Below are 9,823 nucleotides of genomic sequence, written 5' to 3'. Positions count from 1 at the left end.
GGGGGGGGGGGTCCGCCGTGGCGGCTCTCTGACTTCTCGAGGTGGGAGTCACGGAGAACCTGAGGAACGCCGCTTCTACGTTCACGATCGACAGTCAAGCGCGGAAAGCCGTGGACGATAGTACGAGTGAGAGAGCTTTGCTCCTTGCTCTCCGTGCTGCATTGTTCAAGGTGTGCGTGGATACGTGTTGCTCGCATGCGTGCGTGCATACGTGCGTGCATACGTGCGTGCGTGCGCTCGTGTTGATGCTGGACGCCGTCGGAGCGCATCGCTGTGTGACTGTGCGTGGGTGCGTACGTACATAGGTGCGTGCGTGCGTGCGTGCATGCGTGCTTGCGGCGGGGAGAGCGCGCCTCACGGATGACTTCGGTAAGTGAGCGTTTCGCGTCCTGTTGGCCAATTCCCTGGAACGCGACGCGGTGAAATTGCATAAAGGGATTTTGCGCGATTCGCCTTTCCTCCGGCTGTTGCGTCATCGATGTCGGGTGAACGACGTTGGGCCGCGTTTGCGACACAATTGCGAATTTCAGGCATTTAATCGGAGGTTCCGATTACGCGTTAACGCGCAGTTCTGGTTGGTCCATTTGTTTTACTTCGATCAAATACTTTGTGAGTCTTATGAGAAGAATATTGCAGGAATTTGTAAGAACAGCAAAATTGTTCTTTTAAACTCTTGTTTCGAACAATACAAGCTCGAAACTTATCAAATTTTATCAGTCGAAACTTATAAGATATTTTTCTCATAAATTTATAATTCATAACATGTTTTTACTTAAATTTATTTTAATAAGGTGTCATATTAACTAACTTCATATTACTGGTTGTATTTATCATCTAATTTAATAAACGTAGCAATGTTTCACGGATTTGCAAGAATTACAACAAAACTATAAGTCTTTCTTTAATCTGTTGTTTATATAGAACAAACTTAAAACTTATCAGTCAAAATTTATAAATATCAAAATTTATAAATTTATAATTTACAACATGTTTTTACTTATATTAAATTTATCTTAATTTATATTAAATTTATATTAAATTTATCTTAAATTTATGTCTTAAATTTATATTCAATTAATATTAAATTTATCTTAATAAAGCGATCCAACACACATTACCGATCGTAATCATTTTATCAATTTAGTAACTTGATATTTAGTTGTGGAAGACTGGCAGTTGGTTGAAGAACTCGCAGGATTCGCGCCATTGCTAAGACTTCGGCAAGACGTTCTGATCTTTTAGAGTGATTTAAATGCCCTTCGGACTTCGGATATGTATGCAATCACGGGTATCGTCACGAATGCGGGAACATCGTTCTTCGAAATCGTCGTCGAGTTTATCGTTGTCATTAGACGCGCGAGAATCCGGTTACCGAGCTGCCCTGAATCGAATTGGAGTCGATCGAACGTACACCCGACGAGGCATACGATTATGAGACGCGTGTAGTTGTATTTGTATTTTGTTATATTTTGGCAAGGAAGTCATGCTGGTACACTGAAGCGAACAAGATGTATGAGGAAGGAAACAAGGGAAAAGCTAAGAATGTTTGACAGTGTGAATGCACTCGTCAAGATTCTTTTAGTTTAATGTATACTTAGTATTAAAATAGTTTGAACACTTTATCCTCAATATGTGAGGCAACTTGTTATCAAATACTCTCAAGATTCAAATCATAGAACACGAAGTACACCTACACTCAGAGGAAAAGACATGATAGCGGCAACTATATAAGTGATATCTACACGAGTTTTCTATAAATAGAATTAATGTGTATAGTTAGTAAACTATTTTACAGCTATTGCAAGAAAAATTTGATGAAGTCAAGCCCGCGCTTACAAGTAATATGTTGCGATATTGCATAAGGAGATTCTAAGAGGAGAGACTTTTACGGTCGTGTTGATAAGACGGCTGGACTTAATACATGCCGCGAGATAATTTCACATGTCCGTCGACGTCAACCGACGTTTCTCGGCGTGTGATATCGGTCCAGGTTACGCAGCTCGGTAATGCTGGTACGCTGAAGTGAAGGATGTATGGAAGTGAGGATATATGAGGAAGGAAACAAGGGAAAAGCTAATAATGTTTGACAGTGTGAATCCACTCGTCAAGATTATTTTAGTTTAATGTATACTATTAAGTTTAATGTAATACTTTAGTAAGTTTAATACTTTAGGTTAATGTATAGTATTAAAATAGTTTGAACACTTTCCTCGATGTGTGAGGCAACTTGTTATCAAATGCTTTTAAGATTCAAATCATAGAAGTACCTACACTCAGAGGAAAAGGCATGATAGCGACAACTATATAAGTATATCTATATAAGACTATATAAGATATCTACACGAGTTTTCTATAAATAGAATTAATGTATATAGTTTAGTAAACTATTTTACAGCTATTGCAAGAAAAATTTGATGGGGTTACGAGAACTATATATAATTATATATTTAGAGTACAGAAACTATACATAATATAGTAACTATGCAGTAATTATATAATTTGTGCATAATTATCTAGCTTTAGTTGCAATAACTACAAAATAGTTTATTAAATTATATATATTAATTCTACATACAAAACTCGTGTAGATGTCACTTGTATAATTGCCATAACCATATTTTTTCTGTGAGTGTGGCCAATTGGAATTGTTCACAAGACGTTCGTGCAATTTTTAATGTTTCACAATATAAGTGCATGTACATTTACACTGTCAAACATTAAAAATTGAGTACGAATATCGCGATAGACTTTAATTTGCCAGATACTCGCGCTCTCTCTATGAAGGAACGTATTTATTATTGATATCCAGAAGTTAAGATCTTTCTTTTGGACTGGATCAGCTGTGTTCTAAATTGCATCGAGAAAACAGTGTGAAAACCGTTTTGAAATCAAGTGACAAATCCACCTTCCATATCAAATCGAGTTATTTAGGATATCTTGGGTTTGGTTTTAGTTGATCAGTTATTCTCGTTTTCTATGATCTGATACTTAAGAGGATACTATACCTGAAAAATTTATTTACAAAATACTGACTTTTCTTGCAAAGTTTATGTCATGTTAATCGTACTGAATTACAAATACGTTTACACGCCGAAACCACGTGCAAAAATGAATTAAAACATTACTTAATATGCAATGAAAGTGATAAAAAAATTTAAAAATTGACGAGCTCTCAGTTAGCGTAAATATTTATATAACACAAAAGTTCTCTAGTTCTTATATATCGAATATATATATGCTCCGTCCAGAAAAATTTCAAAGAATATAGCTAAACCTTCATAACTGCATTTAGATGTTTAAAAATATACGAAAAGTTTGCAAGAAAAGATTTTTGTGGTTACGTAATTAAATTTTTTGCTAAGTATAATAAAATAAAATATAGCGGCACACGTTTATACAAAATCCATATGTACAAAAAATATGAGAAGAATGACGTAATCGTGTCAGTTACCCGATATGACGTTTTGATGATCGCTTCTACATTATCAACGTTTTTGGAATTTGTCATCCACTTTGGCATTCTTTTAACATGTTTGCTATTAGCGTGCGTCATACACGTGTGACTCCAATCTCTTGTTTCAAGTTCATCCTTAGTCTAAACTTTCAATTTTATTTAACATATTCGCTACCAACATCACAACGATATTTTTTTGTATATTCATATATAAACAAACCAAATCTATTTTACACGATCACATGAAAACAAATGCAATTTGGAGGGAATTCTCCAAATAGCGAATATGTTAAGGGAATGCTGAGGCTGAAAACTTTACCAACAGAATACTAACATTTTTCCGTAAGGTTTATGTCGTATTGGTTGTACAGAATTACAAATGTTTTTACACAATGAAAGTAAGTGCAACAATAAATAGAAGCATTGTTCAATATGTGACGGAAAGGAAAAGAAAATTTTTAATGTAAAATCTGAAGCTGTAAATTAGCATATAATTGCCTAATCCAAAAGTTCATTGCAACTTGTACATACCGAAAGTGTAGATGCTCCAAACAGAAAAACTTTGAAGAACATTGCTGTACTTTCGTATCTGAATTCAGAAGCTTAAGAATGTCGGAAAAGTTTGCAGAAAGATTTCTACATATGCATGATTAGGTTTTCTTGAATATGATAAAACAACACACATCCGCGTAAGATCTATATGTACAAAAAAATACGAAAAGAATAGCGTGATTGTGTTTGATGACGATGGTTTTTACGTTATCGACATTTCTAGAGTTCGCCATCGACTCAAGCATTCTCTTAAGAGCCATTCGACAATAACAACTCGAGAGACAAGACTAGACGAGTTAGACTTTCGTCGAACGATCGAAGAATTCACACATCGCCCTTCTTCTTTATTAATATTTCCCAGTTGTAGCTTAGGTCTGTGTCGCTATGCGATGTTTTACATAGCATAGTCCGATAAAACGCGCACGTGTATTTCCGTCACCAAACGATTCTTTCCGAAAACTCGTTAAAAATGCATCGCCTCGCTATGGATCGCGCTGTGGAGCTCGTTCGCGCAAGGATAAATCAATGAGGCGCGACGTTCCACGACCATTGCTATCGTGACCGCTTAGAATATCGTTTGAGAAAACTTCGAGTGTCAGACGACTGTGTAATGACTGGATAATTAGTAGGCTATTATACGCGACTTCCGGTATTCGTCGTGTTTCGCAGGAATCGAAGAGCCGCGCCGCCGATGGTACTGTTGTATCGCTACTACGTGGCTCCTTGACGTTCCACGATCGTTATCGCATAAGGTTGTTTCGTCATAAGGAAGACGGATGATGGCGCGTATGACGCAAAAACTCCTCGGGACGACTTTACTGACGTAAAGTATGTGACTACGACGAGATTGCAATTACAGCGTTATCAACGCGCGAGGGATACGATGACAAGAAACGAGATAACGCATGACGGTATGAGTCAGTTTCTAATTTGTGTGATTGTATGTCGTAACATTCCAACGGAAAGACATTCTATTCGTGGAGTCGTTATGGAAAACACTTCCAGGATAACTGACAAACAGATGTAGTGCGATTGGCTTTGTAAAGATATGCGAATCAAGGATGTTCCATGTCGAATTGAATAGATAAAATTCTATGATCGAAACTTAACTTTTAATTAACAACTTAATAAGTAATATGGTTATTGGATATTATTGCAAATAATTTTGTACTATGGGAAGATGATACTGTATCAACATGCGATAACACACATAGAAAATTAATTTTTTTTTTAACAAGGCGAAATAATTGTAAATTCTAGAAGTTAGAAGTATTATTTCTCTTTCAAACGTATGATTCTAAATGAAAAAAGCAAAGTTTTCCAAATATTTTTTCTGATATACATTTTATATTAAAATTGAACAGAATATATGTTGACTTTTTAAATCATTTCATTATTCAGTAAAATACTCAGTAAAAGTGTTGGAAAAATGCTCTATCTTTTATTATTTATTCTATTGAATACAATAGTTGATATAAAAATTTATACAGAAAAATGTATATTGCATTTAAGTGAATTAAAATAAAAGTATTTCATAAATATATATATATATTCGTAAATCTAATGTCCCTACATGTAGAAGATAGAGTATTTAGCAATTTTTCAGATCTTTTCTCATTAGTTCAATTCGCAGTTCCTTAAAATGTGTTATCATTATATTATGAGGTTATAAAACAACTCACAACTTATGGATTTCACTCTTTTAAAAAAGAATATAATTTTTAACGCTTTTATTTTACATTTAATAAGTTGCTATTAATTATATGTTAACCTTTATTACACCGTTTGTTATAACAAGAACTGCGAAATATTACTATCTTTCTTCTTTCTCGATATCCTACAATTTTTGTTGGTTTTTGTTGGTAGAAAATGCATTGTTTCCGGAATATTACGGTGTCTAAGTTAAAATACACTCTATATATTAATCCAATGATTGCGATTTGTTTAGTAACCATATCAACACTTATTCTTGCACTGACGCGTAACTTATTCTATAAATACAATATTTCTTTGAAGGCGGGTGATTTTATTGATCCAACTGCTTTCTTTTTCTCAATGTATAGACGTTCTTTCATTCATAAGAGGCATGATCTAACTACACATAACATAGATAATATTATATTTCTAATTAATTTATTAAATTCCATGATAAGGTTTGGTATATAATGTAATGTTTGGTATGTTTGGCTTTATGGTTATCTCATTAGTTCCACTACTTTTGTTTTCTCAGTGTATCGCAATATATAACAACTACAGTTCAATTTCGTTGACTTGTTACTGTCAACTGAAGTTAAAATTCCTACATCATGTTGTTGATCTGACTCGATGTCGATTGTAGTTTGTGCAACAAAATTTGCATGACCCGGATGCTTGATTCATTTTACAATTTTTTTTTTTTTGAGAGAGGATAATCCTAGGACTGGGATTCTTCAATTCGCAATTAATGGCTCGACGTGGCTGTAGCCGGAGCATTGTGTATCGACGCATTTGGCTGGCAACGTTCGTTGTATACGTAAAAGCTTTGTAGCCTCCTCGCGAACCAGTCGGGCAACATTCCTGCGTCCTCGACCGCGCGCCTACCTACCTACCTATGACTTCGACTCGGACTTTCCTCGACGTCGACGTTGTGCCTGATTCTCCAAGTTCGCCCCGCGTTCGAGTAGCGAACATGATTAGCGAGGCTTTATGGTTATCGCGTATAAAAAAAGTGGAATCAGTACCTTTGCTTTTGATGAAAAGCGCTCAACTTGTGATATAATTGTGCTACGATGGTAACGCAGATAACATTGTGAATAATGGAGATAAATTCGGGTTTTCAATATTTAAACAGACGTAACATGGAACATCTCGCATAGAAATTTCTCAGAATTTTCCCAGAAATAGTATAAATCCCGTTTAGAATGCCTAAACTTGCCTCATAATAGATTATCCCATTATGATATTAATTGAGAATTCAAAATATAGTTTCTATCTAGAGTCGAGAATACTATGGAAACAGGTAAACAGGATTTCTTGGTGGGTAAAATTAGTATATTTTTGTGAAATCAATTGCTTTAATCTCAAATAATTAATACTTTCTAAATTTCTTAGAGGGAAATTTCAAACCCAAAGAGGAGTGATAGTCAAGTTATTCGAGTAATTTCTTCAGTCTGAATCGTATTAATTAAAGAAGATTGGTGAATGATTACGCGCGATATGGTGGATGAGCTGCAATGGCGCCGTCTGCCGTCGTATACTTATACATTAAGTCAAACTGAACAAAAAAGTCCTCTACCATTTTGCAAATGACCACATAGATTTTTAGATATTAATTATAGAAAATTTGTACATGATACACAATCCTGTAACAATTTTCTTTAATTAATATCTAAAAATTTATGTGGTCATTTGCAAAATGGTAGAGGACTTTTTTGTTCAGTTTGACTTGTATAATATGTTGTTTGAATGTATAAGTATACGACGGCAGACGGCGCCATTGCAGCTCTTCTACCATATCGCGCATCATCATTCACCAATCTTTTTTAATTAATATCTCAACTATTATTGCGAATGTCGCAAAACGGCACAGGACTTTCTTGCTCACCTTAATCCGTTAGACATTCTCACAAAGGGTCGTCATGGAGGTCTGAGACACCCTATATATAATAGAACTGTCATTGTTTTTTTAAATTAAAATTTGTATACAGCGGCAGACGCAGCTCATCTACCACATCGCGCGTGATCATTCACTAATCTTTTTTAATTAATATCTCGATTATTATTGCGAATATATTACGTTGCGAACGGTATGGGACTTTTTTGTTCATCTCAATCCGCTCTACGTCGTCACGAGAGATTGTGAAGGTGATACAGGACACCCTGTATACGAATCTAAATGGTTGGTGGAAAAACTAAAATCGTTTCTGCTTCTTTGCCGGCAGACAAGACTCGAGAGCACATAGCGGAACGACGCGAGTTTCGACTTCAGCGACGATTAATGTTGAAATTCGCGATTTTCTCCTTTTTCAACGATCTTTCTCGACGTTGTTCGAAAAGGCCACGTGCATTCACGCTCGATTTTCACTCGTTGCAACACCTAGCAACACCCCCGAAGCATTGTGCGCTCATACGCATTGTGACTCGGTACCAGGTGTACCACGGTACAAATTGTAACGGGTATGCGTCGCAACGAATCGCGAGTCGCGATACATTGTCAGCGTGCTCCAAATGGCGGCGCATTGACAGCTGGTGTTATATAATCCGCCTCTTTTTGAGGTGTAAAGCGGGATGACGCAAGCTTCGATTTGACAATAACCGATTTCCAAATGCGCGACGTTTAAACAATCGTAACAGCTGCTGAACGAAGTGAGGTAAGGTCGAGCATTTTACGGAAGACACATAATATCCGTTAAATGAGCGTGTCTGAAAGTCGCGCGATGCCGTAATAGCGTTGGCGTAACGTAAGGCGAGGCACGTGCGCTTCTCCAGACGTGGGTCGGCAAAGTCATAACAAGACGTATCAATCAAACGCGATTAGTTATTATATTGTAATGTTACTAATCATTGTTACTGCTTATATTTTTGGGTAATGAATTGTTCTACGCGATATATGCTTTAACGGCAAATAATTAACTTAGGAGAAACCGAGGCTATATGACTCCAGGGGTATGTTGCTTTTTTTTAGTACTTTTCTTGAGAGGGATAGTGGATGTAAAATCGCGAAATAATCCTTTTAGAACATAAATACTTTTCCTCGAGTTTCATTAAAATTGGAATAATATTACAGTTAAGCAATAGAAATAGAATATTACCAAATTGTCTTAAGTATAAAAATATTGACACTTTTTTCACTTGTTTTAACTGGAATTCAACTCCCATAAATTTTAAAAGTTGGAGAGACCGGTTCTAGTTGGCTCAAGGGGTACATCGACTATGTGTTTTGTTTGTGTACTTATTGCGAAAAGAATAATGAAAATGGAATTGTAAAATGCTCCTTTTAATACTCTTTAAATATTTTTTCCGTGAATCTCATTAAAACCGGAATAATATTACAGTTAGAGATTATAAAAAGTTGGTTTAGGAACAGTTATGTACATTTTCAAACAACTTGAAATTTGCTATAAATATTCTCCATCATGAGTGAATGAACTTAAGTGACATGTTATTAATTAGAATAAAATCTCCTACAAGTATATACATAATACATTGTTTTAAGTAATAAAAGCAATTTTCATTTGTAAAATGACTGAAATTCAGCATATGGGTAAAGTTGGCTACTATTTAAGACAGCGCTGTGGAAATATCTTGCAGAAATTCCGGAATTATTAATCAGGATACATATTTGTCTTTGCCGTGAGTTGCGAGTCAAGTAGACATTATCATGCTTGTCTTATTATGCTCATGGATTCTGATTCCATGTGAGTGAATATTTCAATCGATTAAAGTACATCAAATCTACTCTTGAGTTTATAGCGAAAATGTTTACTAAACGATTCAAAATGAAGAATTTATCCTACATGAGTGAAAAATCACTCGAATTTAGGTGATTTTGTGGTCACTGTACTTTGAGAAAGAAATTTCACTCCAAAAAACTTAGAAGGTAATATGTTCATTGTTTTTTCTTCCGCGTGGAACGATGAGTTTTCGGACGATATTCATTGCGAATTGATATATAAACACGCGCTATTATCTTCTCCAAGTTTTTCGGCTTTAGCTGCTCTCCATACATAGTTTGTGCTAACATAATAAACAGAGATCTTTTTAAGCGGAGAAAAGAGAGAAGAAGAGAGGCAAGTCGCTTATATTAGAAAGTTAGTCTTAAAGCATCGAGAGGATAAT

The 9,823-nt window shown here is 35.5% G+C and overlaps 1 protein-coding gene across 2 annotated transcripts in view; it reads left to right on the top strand.

Moving 5' to 3' along the window:
* Positions 1-9,823, top strand: part of LOC116842946 (protein grindelwald) — a 30,692-nt gene that overhangs the window by 2,670 nt on the left and 18,199 nt on the right. Inside the window, exon 1 of one of the 2 annotated variants that reach the window (XM_032812842.1) lies at positions 19-369. The exons of the other annotated variant lie outside the window; for it this stretch is intronic. The gene's annotated coding sequence lies outside the window, so the exon portion shown is untranslated. Of the gene's footprint in view, positions 1-18; positions 370-9,823 lie in introns of those variants that run through there. 2 annotated transcript variants of the gene reach the window in all.

This window comes from Odontomachus brunneus, unplaced genomic scaffold, assembly GCF_010583005.1.
Source record: "Odontomachus brunneus isolate Ranch 3 - 2012 unplaced genomic scaffold, Obru_v1 Obru_scaffold_028, whole genome shotgun sequence".
Taxonomy (NCBI): domain Eukaryota; kingdom Metazoa; phylum Arthropoda; class Insecta; order Hymenoptera; family Formicidae; genus Odontomachus; species Odontomachus brunneus.
Note: the sequence above shows the minus strand (reverse complement) of the source record. Positions and strands in the feature narration are given on the sequence as shown.